Genomic DNA, 14,131 nt, shown 5'->3' on the forward strand with positions numbered 1-14,131 from the left:
ACTTTACAGCAGCCTCTGACTCCATCTGGCATAAGATGTATAAGATGTCAAGAGTTCTTCATAAATGGGTTTTCATGGCAGTTGACCCGCTGCTCTGAGGCATATGTTTTCAGGTGGGTCTGGGCCACAAAACCAGCACCAGGAGATTCCAGTAAAACAGACTCCTACAAGACTTGGTGCTGGCACCATTATTTAATGTATTCACCAATGACCTACCGAACACCATCTTCAGGTGGTTTATGTATGCCAGTGATATCTGCTTGACCTCAAAGGATTGACTTCCAAAAGATTGAAGAGAACCAGAACAATGACATGGTTGCCTTAGGTGACTATTTCAAAAAATGGTGACAGAAATGAAGTACATCAAAGATCATATCAACATGCTTCCATTTACATCATGGGATTAACTTCTTTTTGAATGGTCAGTGGCTAGCACATGATTCAAAGCCAGTATATCTAGGGTCATCTTAGTATTTGCAAGTGATCTATGTCAAGAGATCAACAGAAACTGTCTCCTAAACAAACTAGTAGAGTCCTCATGGGGAACCAATGAGCAAACACTGAGTAGTTTGGAACTCACTCTGATACTCAGTTGGCAAATACAGTGCTCCAGTTTGGTTAAACTCTGCCCACACTGGCTAATAGACACAGCATAATCATACCATGAGACTCAAAGACACACTGAAGCCAAAAGAACTTGGACAGTTACCAATCCTAGCCAATATTTCTCCACCTAACATTCAGCATCAGAATGCAGCCAAACAAACAGATCATCAGGGTACAACAATTGCCATTGGTCAAGAATATACAAATGCATCCCACCACTGGCTGTGTAGCAAAAATCCTTCCTGAATAGTGCTGCTTGTTTTCCACCCATGTGATACTATCAGACCACAACGGCAGACAGAGTGGGACAGAGCCTTTCCCACTACCAGGAACTCCTACATCATCATCAGGTTGGATGATCAGTTCCCTGGCTTTGGGCTCCCATGCCACCACTGGAGACAGCTTAAACAGATTCAAATGCGGTGTGGTGAGCTGTATCAAGGCCAGCCATGGCTGGGGCGTGCAGGATAGTCCACTGTGTATCTGTGGTGCTGTGGAGGATGCTACATACATATTGGATGGTTGCTCTTTTTGTAGAGGACTCCCTGGAGATCTTCTAAAGTTGAACCCTGCTGATTCAGAGCTATTGATTAGCCTGAAACCATTTAGCTGTTTGCTTTAAATGTAGCCTTGCTAGTCATGCCCCCACACTTTTAAATTTATTATATCTACCAATTGTGTTCCCTTTTTATCCACAATTGTTTGCTCATCACAGTGAGGTCCTACTGTGTGCCAGCAGCTAGAGTCGTCAGAATTTTAAAATCAAACAGATTTAGAAAAATCAGGAAAATAAATTTACTTTATTGAAGTTCTATAACTTGGATGTGAAAAGAAAAAACGCTTGTAAGATCAGCAGTGTGGACTCCACAAGATCTCATTTTGCTATGAGTCGGGACCATTGCCAACAGACAAAGATTAAGTATTGTAAAACTTCAGAAAACTGACATCAACACTTAATACAAAAATATTGCAGTAAATTAGGTGACACTCAGACATTTAAAACCCAGTTTAATTAAACTTAAAGGCAAACAACTAATTTGGCCAACCAGTACAAATGGAGAATCTCATTGGCCCTGAAACCAAGCACTGCATCTTAGAAATATTTTTTTTTTTCTGATGATTTGTCCATCTCCAAGTTCCAACCTTAGTCAACCCATCAACCAACCTTAGTCAAGCAGCTGAAAGTCACAACCGTACCGATCACCATCCATTACTACATGAAGCCTATGCTTGCAGCATATCATTTTAGCTTGTGGCCTAGCTTACCTTTTCCCTCTCTCATCCCCCCAATAGTTCTCAAACTCATAGATCATGTATTCTCTCTGGATGTGCTTTTACTCCACACTGCTACTCCTGATAATGTTAAAGCACCAGGGAGGGATAAAATTATCTTTTTTTTAAATTGATCTTTTGTTTAAAATAAAATTTTTTTGTTTACATTAAACAATTTTTCAAAGGAAACCTATTTAAAATTAAATTTGAAAGTGACAACCTATAGTAAGATCTAAATTTATAATTTATTCAAGTTATTTAAAGACAAAACATATTAATCAGTATAGGATTGCTGCAAGTTTTAAAGAAAGTCAAACAAATGAACTGCTGGAAGTCACTGGCTAAGAACCTGGAAGCAGAGTTTGAAGTGCTAAACCAGTTTGACAGCAATAGCCTCTTCTGCAGGTACAGAAAGAATGTTTTCTTCATTTCAGTTTATTCCGCTAGTTCAATTCAATGACTGGTCCCTTCAAAATTCAGAAGCCAACTGAGAGTTGAAAAAGCAGGAAAGTTTGTTTCCCATGCCTAATCTGTGAATAAAAGCTAGGTGTGAGGATGAGATTTACTAGTTCTAGAGTCTTGATGGACATCGGGAACAGAAACAATCAGTTCAATTCATTAACCACAGAGAGTATTTCCTTTGTTTATTAAACAGGTTAGTTTTAAATGTAACATGTTTTGATAAAAAATTTTCTTACGTATCTAGCATTTTTAGGGCCAGTTTAGTGATAAAATTAAAATGCTGCTTTTGTGTATTTAATTGAATTTTAATCCAAACAGCACTTGACAAAAAGAACAAGTAAAAAAAGTAATCATTAAGAAATGCATCATTCACCATTTGCTAATGTAATAAAGTAAAAATTAACTTACATTTATTCAGATTCTTAAGATACAGAATTGCTTAAATCAATGTATATAACTATATATTATCCTCCCTATTAGCTAAAAGAAGCACAATTAATGTAAAGGCTATATATAGTTGCAAATATGTTTTATTGGTTACTCGCTAATGAGAATCAACCTTTCTTTAGGAAAATAACTGAAAAGTACAAATAGAAAACATCATAAAAATGACAATTTGAATCAAGGTGTCCTGATTACTGATTTAAATCAGAATTAAAATCAGTGAATTAAATAGCAGATTTAAATCAATCCATTCTGTAAAGCACTCTGAGAAGGTACACTAATGTTTGACTGCAGTCAGGGGAAAAAAACATTTAAGCACACAGCCAAAGAGTGCTACCAAAGAAAAGGCCAGCAGCACTCCTTTCTAATGGGTTTTAACCCTGTCAGGAGTGACACTGTACAGCACAAATTGGGGGAGGGGAAACCTTTTCCAAGCACTTCCTTCCCATGTGTTCAGCAAAAGTATGTTGGAAAGGACTGGAAGATAAGACAGAAAAAAAGAGAGAGAGGAAGAATGCACATAAATTGTCCAATGCCTCTCCCCCTCCCGCCACAACCTCCATAACCCTCACCCCCCCCCCCCCCCCACACACACACAAAATTGAATTAGATTCAGTAAATGTTAGTGTTGTGAGTGATATGACTGCACGCGATATGATCTGTCAGGCAACACAAATCCTCCAGGTCAAACTGAAATTATAAGCAAACTCAACAATAGATATTTCTGTCTGAGTTTACTGATTAGCCTTTGTTATAATTTATGAGTCTGGCCTGGAGGTTTTGTGGCTTGACATTTACTTTGTTGGTTTGACTTGTCTTTTTAGCTGGGATTATTATATCATGTACATATTTAATTTGAAAATTGTATTTAGTAGAAAGTAAAAACAGAATCAGTTATTTTGAGTGAAATCAAAATTTAGTATGTGATAATGTGCATGTGACGTACATTATAGAATGCACAATTATATATAACAAGAATAATATTTAGCACTTACATAGCACCTAAGGATCTCAAACCAGAAGTGAACAAGTGCTATTAATCCTATTTTACAGGTGAGGAAACAGTCATAGAAAAGCTGCGTTCAAAGTCACACCACAAGTAAGTGCCAGTGTCTGTGGAATCAAGCATTGTGCTCAGCACTATTCCTATTAATATTTTTTCAGGATTTGTCTCTGTGTAATACAGAAAACTCAATATAAACTTTGCTTTAACTTTTTTTTTTTTTTTGCAATATAGTTTCATATGTCGGTTTGGCTATAATGTGAACTAGAAACCAGCCTGAGGGATAGAAACTATTCAAATCACAGAACCGAATTAAGCATTTTTAAAATAGACACTAATTCATGTGAAATCATTCTATGATACAGTAATTTAGGACAAAGTCCTATCCGTAATGTGAAAGGAGGGTGGGTTGGGCTGAAGAGGATATAGGAGGATCTTTTCCTCTTCACTCACATACGTTAGCTAGTTATTTACATGTGTAAAACCACAAAAGATGCCCACCTTCCATTCCCTGAAGCCTTGACAATTAGTAAAAAACACCACTAATATAAACCAGAGAAGCAGCAGCAGTGACTCCACAAAAATACAACAAAAATTAAAGAAGCCACAAAGTGCAGCAAAAATACCCCACCTTTCACTAATGTCACCCTACAAACAGCTTTTCCCTCCCCAAAAGCTCCCTTTAAAAAGATGAGCCTTGCAGTATGCCCTCAAGGTCAACACATTCAGGCTATTTCACACAGAGGACGCCAACTGGGGGAACAGCACATTCCAAAGAAAGACATAATCCCCTTCTGTTTTCAGTTTGAGCACCTCAGTTCGAAAGCTGAAGCAATATGACACTAGGAGAGAGGCAGTCTCCCAAGTAAGAAGATTCTAAACCATCTACAGCTTTATTGGTCAATACCAGCACTGGAAACTCCACCAGGAAACTCATAAGCAGGGAGTGTAGATCCCAGACCATTGGTTTAATATGTTCACAGCCACATTTTGCACTAATTCCAGTTTCCCAGTGGATTTAAGGTAGAATGCATTGCTGTAGTCAATAGTTGAAATCAGAAAGGTATGAATCAGTATGTTGAAATCTGCATCAGAAAGAAAAATTTGCAACCTCCTAGCCAGATGTAAATGACATAAAACTACTTTGGCTACTGATAAATGTGATCCTCCAACAATAAGTGGGTAGGTCACAAACATGAATGACACTTTATAAAAACATACCTTCAGAGGGACAGACATGCCACAATATATATCTTCAGTTAATTTACTGGACTCATCGAATCACCTCTGTTTTAAACTGCTTGACTCATCTATGCCCCAATATTTCTTACTTTACTTAGACTGCAAGCTCTTTGGGGGCAGGAATCATTTTTGTTCTGTGTCCATACAATGCCTAGCACAATGAGGTCCTGATGCACAGGAATTTAAACCTGAATGTTTTTGGAGGGGCATGTTAAACATACACAAACCTTTCATTTGTGTGACCCACCCCTCCCCGGTTTCTCCGGAAACCTCTGGAGATGGACCAGCAGCAAGGAGGAAGTGGCTACCCCTGGCAGTGGCATTCGCCGTGCCCCTGCAGCCTGGGGAGGGAGGAAGCAGCAGGGAGTTTGGCTGCCAGCTGAGCTCCTCCTCCCCCATCCATACAGCTGCTGCTTCTAGAGTCCCAGCACTGCTGCCTGCCTTGCAGACTGCCCGCTGAGGTGAGTTAGGGCTCAGGGGTGGAAGCAGAGGCACCGCATGGGACTCCAGCAACAGGCTGCAGCTGTATGGGGGAGGGGAGCTCAGCTGACAGACAGCCATCCTACTTCTTCCTCCTTGCACACCCTTGCAGGTCTATCACTGGGGAGTCCTAGGTGCTCCTGCAATACTAGTCTCAGCCAGGCCCTAGAAATGTACTAACTGCACTATCTGAACTGACAGAGATAGTAACAACCTGATGATCCACAGCTGTATCCTGAAGACACTGCAGCCCATGGTCTTTCACTGACTTCCTAATGACCTCATATGCATGTTGAATAGGAGAAGAGACAGAAAGGGACCCTATGGCGCTCCTTACGAGAGCACCATCAGATAAAGAGATACCTATCTTTTTGAGAGATACCTAAAGGTATGAAGCCCATTTAAGAGCAGTCCCATCAACTCCTGTTAATGTCCTCAGGCAAGTTAGTAATAACTCATGATCAAAGGGAGCCGATAGAGCTAATAATACCAGTATAGATACTTGATCTCCATCCATTGTTAGGAGGAGATCAACAAAGGCAACAACAACAACAATCTTTGTACCATATCCACATAAATACTCAATACACAAGGAAATCTGAGGTATCCAAATACTGCAAGACTTGTCTCATGACAACTTTTTAAATTATCTTAGCCACAAAGGCAAGACTTGATACAGGGTGATAATGGAGCAGATCATCAATGTCAAGGGAGAGTTTTTATGAGCACAAGTCATACCAATGCTTCTTTCCAAGAAGGCAGCAGCCAGTCCTCCTTACAAGAGACGCTATCAATTTCCATTAACACTGGGCCCAACACTTCCCCAGGCGTCTTCCCTTGCCAGGAAGGACATTGTTCTACAATCTCTGCGGTGGACCTAAATTCTCCTAACACCTACTGTACCTAAGAAAGTCTCAGTGACTGATATTCAAGTTGAGATGCCGTAGCATTCATCTCCTCAAGGCAATACACTGTTTCCATAGATGTAGAAAGTTCAAACTGAAACTGAGCCTTTTCACAAAATAACCAGCAATTTCTTTTCAATGGAAAATACTCAAACCAGCACCTGAGTGGAGACACCAGGATACACCAACCTGTCTTTGGCCCAAACCAACTCAGGTCCTCACCTAGGATTTTCATGATTGGACCTTTAGTTTGAATGGTTTATTCAAATGATATAGTCTCTGATATATTATGCAACACATGTGGTGGTGATAGCCATGTGATTAATTGCATTTATCATGTGCCTTTGATTGCCTTGTGCACTCTGACAGCTAAGCCATTTCCGCTCCTTTTAACATTCAAACACATTTGATCCCCTTCAAACAGACACTTTTTTCTGTAAGCAACCCGTCTCATGTTTCCTTCCCCTTTACATTCCCTCCAAAATTACACTTCCTGGCCCACTGGACAGGTAGTATTCAGTCCTGCACCAATGATAACTAGGTACTGAAAAAGTCAGAAAATGCCAGCATTAGGGCTGCACCAGTGCATTATCAGAGTCTAGTTATGTGATCACAGATATTAATGTAGTATTAGAGAAAAGTATTTTTTGTGGAAACGTTGTAAGATACATCTGGTGTATAAACAACTCTCTCCATTTATCTGACATTTATGCACAGTAGTAGATGATGCTACACATGTGTATCTAAGGCTGAAGAAAAAATCCTACAAGAGAAAGTTTATCATTTTAGTCATCTTTGGAATAAGTGTATAGTTATATATTTTACCACAATATATGTAACGTGTCAAAATCTTTTACCAATACAATGGTCTGATTCTGATCTTGCACAAATGTATACCTCTTTAACTCTATTGACATCACTGGAGTTAATCATAATTCTCTGTAAAATACAATCAGAATCAAGCACAATAACTGTAGTTGACACACAGTCTTTCATAATCATAAGCGAAAAGTTTTTTCAACAGTGAGGGCGCATGGAATACAACCTAGGAGAATATTCATTGTTGATTACTAAACTAAACCCAACAGAGGTAAAGGTAATCATGAGACATGAAAACATACACTATAAATTGTTTTTATAGAAAGCCATTCCTCAACCTTTCACCAGATAGGTTTTTTCTCTGTAAAAGCACTTTATGATCAGTTCAGGCTTGTGAAAACTTTTACATTCTGACATATAATATCTTTAAACACTATTTAACAGTTAGGACAGGTTTGTTAGGTCTCATGTGCGGGATGACTTTTCATCTTAAAATGTCTGCAAAATAAGACCCAGGTTGTACTTGCAGACATAGCGCTGGTTTGAGGGCAAGGATTCACTGTTGTAGCAGGAGCTGCTAGAATAATTCCTCCAGAATCTAAGTAAACAGCTATGCCCTTAACCACCACCTTTCCCACTGTAATTTTCAACACTTGGGTGCTCAGGGTCCCTTATAGCTACTTACATTCCCTTTTTTGAAAATGCCATGAACAACCAGAGAAGCTTCCCCCCCACCAAAAACCACACACACACACACTACACTACCTTTTAGCAGCCTGTAAAAAGGTCAGTTCCCTGCTGGCACCTCCTCTTGGTCAGGCATGGCAGCTCTCTCCCTGCTGGGGTCTGCTGCTGCCACTGACTGCTCTGTTACCTGTCAGCTCTGTGTTTTTGGGGAACCAGGGCGCAAAACCCCTACTCTTTCTGGCTCACCTGAATCCCCCCACAGCCTCTGCTTGAACCAGAAACCAAAAGCAATGAAAAGTCAGTGGGAGACACACCTAAACACCTCCAAACAAGGGTGATAGGATTAAGGCAACTCCCCTAGCCTCATCTACATCAAAGATGTAAAAAGGAGGCATCTTGATTAGCACATCAAATGGAGAACAGAAGCCTCATCTACATTGAAGATGAAATAAGAATTAGCATACCAAATGGAAAACCGAGCTCCAAAGCAGGAACCACACTGAACTCTGGGATTGGCAAAGCAGGGACGCCCTGCATGATGGGAGATCTCTGCTCCTGATATAAATGAACCCCGACCTGCACAGACCCAGGTGTGCAGTTAACAGACCATTCTAGTTATTGATATCCAAAACACTGAAACTGCATTGTGACCTCCCTCGAAGGAATACTGCCCATAGTCAGGAATGATCAGCTCCTATTATCCAGTATAAAGAAAACCACTCTGGGATTCTCCCTTGAGTCATTGTCTACCCATAAACAAACCTAGTGTTCTCCCTTGAACCATTGTTTCTTCTCTACAAAAACCCTACCCAAGTTCAAACCTCTGGTTCTGATGCCTGGATCCAAATGCTGCATCAGCTCCACTGGGACTTCCCCTTTTCCTGACTGATTGTGTTGGGGGCTCTACCTGTCTAAAGCGCTCTGGACCCTAAGCTGAACAGCCTGTCTCCTGGGAACCTTTGAGCTGCATGGAGAGGTGAGACTCCCCCATCACACACACACACACACACACACACACACACACACACACACACACTCTCTCTCTTTTAGTCCAGGTATAACTTTCTACTTTTGTAATCAAACCTGGGATAGCTTTCTCCAATATCCCAACTGTAATTGTGTAATATTGTAAGCGTTTGATTGTTTTTCTCTCCTTGTATGATATTACTATTAGTATCATAAGTTTTATATACCTGGCAATAAAATAACTTATAATCAAGCTGGTTGCCAGCCTCTCTCTCTAAACTTAATTTACTCCTTTGTGTTCTTGGCTTCCCTATTTTGCACTGCAGCAATGCTTCTTTTACCTAACCCAAAGATCCCTGGAGTGCCCAAAAATCCTATAGGGCTCATCGAGGGGGTTACTACTAGAACAACTGTAGAGTGACGGGGGAGGCATCTGAGAAGTGCTGCTCTGCCTAGCCCACGGAGTCCAGGGGCATATAAGGGTGGCAGCTCAAAGTGCTGTTTGGACCCAGACTGCTCAGAAGTGCGCTCTATTCTGGTGTGGTGCAAAGGGGCAAATAAAGGGGGCAGCTGAGAAGTGCTGCTCTGCCTAGCCTATGGAGTTCATGGACATATAAGGGATCAGCTGAGAGTGCTAATAGCTCGGTCCACTCAGATGCACTCTGTTAATCTGGAATGTCTGTGTGTATATGTGGGGGGTTTATTTGAATCTGGGGCTGGAGGAACCCAGCCCTGAAAACCTTAGATCCTGCAGGATAGCTCCATTGGGAGGGGACTTGTAGTCATATGAACACACAAGTAACACAAGCAATACCTTAACAGAATCACACACTGCCTTCCAGGAAGGTAACCCTAATAAATGAGCATACCTCAAGGTGACAGGTGTAACCCTTCCGTGCCTAGGGCAGCCAGCTGAAAATGCCAAGGTCAAGGCAGGCTGTAAAAGGAGAGCAGATTCTCCCAGCACTGGTGGGTGACACTGAAGTCAGGCTTCCCAACCAGCCACAAACAGTGCTCCTGATTTCCCACACTGGCTATTAAGAAGCCCAAAATACAAATACACACAGCCCCGTTTACTGTATTTCAGTCTCTGGTTCCCAATCAGCCATGAGGTCCAGTAAAGAGACCAGTTATTTAAACTCTATGCTCTTTACTAAAAAGGTTCCCTCTGACCCCCAAGGGTCAGCCACAGTACTAGATCAATATAAGTTTGGATCTTATCCAAAATACCACGCTGCTAGCCAAACCTTTAGTAACTAAAACTAAAGGTTTATTATAAAAAGAAAGGAACAAACTATAAGATAAATGTTAAAGGATTAAAGCAATCAGATATGTACAAATGATTTGAAAGTTCATATACATCAGGTTTCTAGAAGAACTGGGAGTTTGTAGGCTTGTATAGTCCCTCTGGTATACATCCAGTACTTGGATGGGTTTCAGTCCTCTGTTTCACAGCTTCAGTTTAGTTATAGATGAGCTGATCCAGAGGTAGGTTGATAGCTGAAGCTGAATCCTGACTGAAGACAAAATGGCTTTCAAAGCTTCTGCCTTATATATCCTCTAGCCCCTGCCATGCTGCTTGTGGAATGTTACAGGAACCAAAATAGAGTCCAGAGTCACATGGGCAAGTCCTGCTGACTACTCATCAGGTATATTCCTGGCTTCTTCCTCTGGGCCCCTTGCACCTAGGAGTGTCTTAATGGGCCATTAACCAGGCTATTGTTCTGCAACCATCCTGTTTGGGGGGTGTCCCAGACAGCACAATTTGAAATACAGATATCTCAAACATATTCATAACTTCCAGTACACGTATAACACATGAACATTATCATCTTACTTAGCACATTATAGCCTAACAGCACCTGACATGGCATATCTTACATGAATTATTATGATTTTGACATACTGATGTCAAACAATATCATAAATGCTCCTCCCCTCACCCCCATCCAGCCAGCATGACACCCCCAATGCGAGACTGGTATAGAAAGGAGTAATCAGAGCTTCTGAATACACCAAAAGGGCCCCGTTTACCCAGCCAGCGTCACAACAGGCAAATCTGGTATTAGCTTCTCCTCTGAGTTGGTCTTTCAGCCAGTCACTTCCAAGTATCTCCCCTTCTGGGCTGCTCCATACACAAAAACAAAGGGAACACCACAAAGAAACTGAGTTTAGTGGGGGGGGAGAAGAAAGCAATGCCTCAGGGTGGATCAGGATCAGGCCCTTCGGGAGAGACCTTAAGGTAGTTGTTGTCAGGGGAGCTCCTTCCTGTCTTTCCTCATGACCTGAGTGTTAAAGATCTAGATTCTTCCCTGATCTGCCCACAAGTGAACTGTTCTGCTCCCATTTTAACTCCTCCAGCCGATGCATAACTTGCAGGTATGGTATGGCAGGGCAGGGCAGGGCTGGCTGAGTCCAGAGCAGCTTCTTAACCCCTCATAATCCAGTGTGGGATTTGTATGCTGCATCACATAGCCCCAAATAAATCTTCTGAAAATGTTGGCCTTTTATCTATGATAGCTCTGGAGTTCTTGCCACAGCTTGGGGTCATTTAAATAGTCATCTCCCATACACATAACTTGATGCTGGACAGTCCTGGTTCTGTGAAAGGAGCACTGATTCATCCTAGCCCTCCAGATATGATAGTCTAAACAAGTAAACTGTTGAAAATAGTGCCTAAAAGTACTATTAAGTAAAATTAAGTAAATTAAGTAAAATTTAAAAAGCTTAAACCCATTAATGAATTCACATTTTCAAGCATCAAAGCACAGGCTTTGCTCCGGATGTCTACAAATTTAAACTCCTTTTGCTATCAGGGAAAATATACTGACCACATCAATTTCACACCCACCAAGCACTATTGTTTTTGCTGATACAGCCGATATAAAATGTACTGAGGTCCCTATATTTTTTTTTTAAGCATCTTGTATCTGAACGTAGAAATAATATATAATGGGGAATCCCACAAAGAATCAAACGGACGAGTAATATTTTGGACAGCTAGATAGCAATTACTTATATCTGTTACACAAAATGACAGCAAAGAGGTAGATCAAGGCCTGGGTTACAAACTCTCTTAATAGGTAGCTAGGGCAGTTTGGGGACTAACACTGTATTCAACTATTCATTGCATTTAGTCTTGTGAATACGATTTATAATTGTAACCATAATTGTGAATTAGATATCCATTTTGTGGAATGAACTGGACACAAAGTAGAGAAGGACTCAGTCCAAACCCAGGAATTTGTGAAAGGTGGTGAGATCAAACCCAGGGGGATTGCATTCAAGGGTTCGTTTTACATAAATCTGTAACTTTCTTGGGCATTTTAAGAGTCAAGCGTGCGTGGGTGAGTGTTTTAAGAAACTCCTTTCCGAGCCCACGTGTCCTTGCTTTACTTTGTCCCTGAAACATGAAGCTAGTCAAAACTAGAGCTCCCACAGCCAGATGGACTTTGGAAGGAACATATCTAAGCAACTGGAGAGCCTGAGAGGACTGAGACACAGGTTCCACCGCCAGATTCTGGGGTCGCACTGCCAAGAGAAATGGCAAACACAGGGTCTACACCTGACATGCATTTTAGCAACACAGAGGTAGGAACAGTGACCTAGATACATGGAGACCCTCATGGATTTAGCTAGGGTGACCAGATGTCCCAATTTTCATAGACTCATATGGTTAGAAGGGACTGCAAGTGTCATTTAGTCTAACCCCCTGCCAAGATGCAGGATTTGTTGTCTCTAAACCATCCAAGACAGATGGCTATCCAGCCTCCTTTTGAAAACCTCCAGTGAAGAAGCTATGTTGCATTTTTGTTGAAGTTGATCTAGTAATATTATATAAGTATACTTATTTTTTCAACAATAAACAAAAGAAAGCACAATTTTGATGCACTAAAGATAGATATATTAAAGAGAACTTACTTTTAAAACAGGTTACTCCTCACACTCCTTCCTATTTGAGACCTGGGACCACCAGGGACTGAATTTGAGACCTATAAATAAGATTTTTCCAGATAAGTCAGTGATGATATAATAGCCTCTCCCAACCCAATAACCTCAGATATGTACCTATGCTGTGAGAGACATGAGTAATACCCTAATTTTAAAACCTTATATTTCACCTATTGGCTCCCTATTGGTCGTACTTGCAAAATAAAAAGTATGTACAAACTACAAACAAGCTTCTCAGTGCTTCCCCTTCAAATTAGTCTCTCTGTTTCCACCCATGAGCACTTCAGTCTTGTTTAAGTTGGCATTTACCCAGTCGTCTCTCATTCAATTAAAAATATTGTCTAGCCAGTTTATTAGTTGAGAAACAATTAGTCAAAAAGGAGGTGTAGAGTTAGATGTCTCCAGCATAATGATGAAACTGCAAGTCATATTTTTATATAGTCTTCCCAGTAGCTGCATGTGCCCATTTAGCAAAATAAGAGAAGAGGATACTACAATACTTAAGGTGGGGAACCCTAAGTGAGGACGAGTGGAGATAACAGTATAATCATGCTCCAAGTCACCCTGTGATAGGGGCCTCCCTCCCTCCACCTGGGCCTTTCCTCTTCTCCACAAGGTCACAGACAAGGACCCATTGGGAAGTACCACCAGCATGTTCCTCCCCATGCAAAGTCTAAGTCTTCTGACCCAGGACTACTTCCTACCTACGTGTTCCTTCAGTTTAGGGCATGGCCCTTACAGCCAATATCTTCACAAAGAAAAGTCTAACTGAGCAAGGCCCTGCAAGACTTGATAGGTCTCAAACTGAGTGGTGGTTAGCAAAGGCACTGCCTGAGGCCTTACAGATTCTGATCCCCCTCCTAGGCTCTATCACTTATCTGGCTTCCCAGAGAAGAAGCCTATCCACCACCTCTTTCCTAGGTGTCTGAACTCCTTTTACCTGATCCTCCAGCTGGAGTACGTTCAGAAGGCTGGGAGGGGTGGGGCTACTTTGGCCCAGTATTGCCTTTTAACCCCGTTGGACCCAGTATGAGGTTTGTGTACCCACCTGAAACTTGGGACCACCAGGGACTGCAGTTTTATCAACAAAGCCTGGTGGCCAGTGATATCAAAGACAACTGAAAGATTCATCATAATCAGTAAGGGTAGTTTTTTATTATCCATTAGTATATGGAGATCAATCACTACATTAAGGCTGTTAAAGTATCATAAAACAGTCTAAAACCTGATTGAAATGTGTCAAAATAAACTAAGTCCAGAGACATATAATGGTTTTGGGACTATCAATCATAGA

The 14,131-nt window shown here is 41.1% G+C and overlaps 1 long non-coding RNA gene across 1 annotated transcript in view; it reads right to left on the bottom strand.

Moving 5' to 3' along the window:
• The window catches only part of LOC137160535 (uncharacterized), a 28,320-nt gene extending 14,713 nt beyond the window's left edge, over positions 1-13,607 (bottom strand). Inside the window, exons 1-2 of the long non-coding RNA XR_010921910.1 lie at positions 13,542-13,607; positions 12,808-12,878 (exon numbers count right to left, since the gene is read on the bottom strand). This is a non-coding gene — a long non-coding RNA (uncharacterized lncRNA). The remainder of the gene's footprint in view (positions 1-12,807; positions 12,879-13,541) is intronic.
• Between the last annotated feature and the right edge of the window lie 524 nt (positions 13,608-14,131).

Source organism: Emydura macquarii, unplaced genomic scaffold (assembly GCF_026122565.2).
Source record: "Emydura macquarii macquarii isolate MOO-44397 ecotype Brisbane River unplaced genomic scaffold, CSIRO-AGI_Emac_v2 contig_2205, whole genome shotgun sequence".
Lineage (NCBI taxonomy): Eukaryota > Metazoa > Chordata > Testudines > Chelidae > Emydura > Emydura macquarii.